The sequence below is a fragment of the Chenopodium album genome, unplaced genomic scaffold (genome assembly GCF_948465745.1).
Source record: "Chenopodium album unplaced genomic scaffold, dcCheAlbu1.1 scaffold_86, whole genome shotgun sequence".
Lineage (NCBI taxonomy): Eukaryota > Viridiplantae > Streptophyta > Magnoliopsida > Caryophyllales > Amaranthaceae > Chenopodium > Chenopodium album.
Genome location: NW_027665273.1, coordinates 42,501 through 42,749, shown reverse-complemented (window position 1 = coordinate 42,749; position 249 = coordinate 42,501).

Genomic DNA, 249 nt, shown 5'->3' with positions numbered 1-249 from the left:
AAGTATAATTATGCTACATAAGTGATGTAATATGGGTAAAATAGTCATGTGATGTGATGTACCCATAAAATAGTGATTGTGATTTGACAATAGTAATGGAAATGAACACATTATATCATATGATGATTGATTTGACAATAGTGACTTTCATTGTTACTATTCACATGTGTGTTGGTTGATATGATGTGTGATGTGATAATGTTGAGTTGATTGATATATTTGAACAAACTATTCATGTTTGTTTGTAAT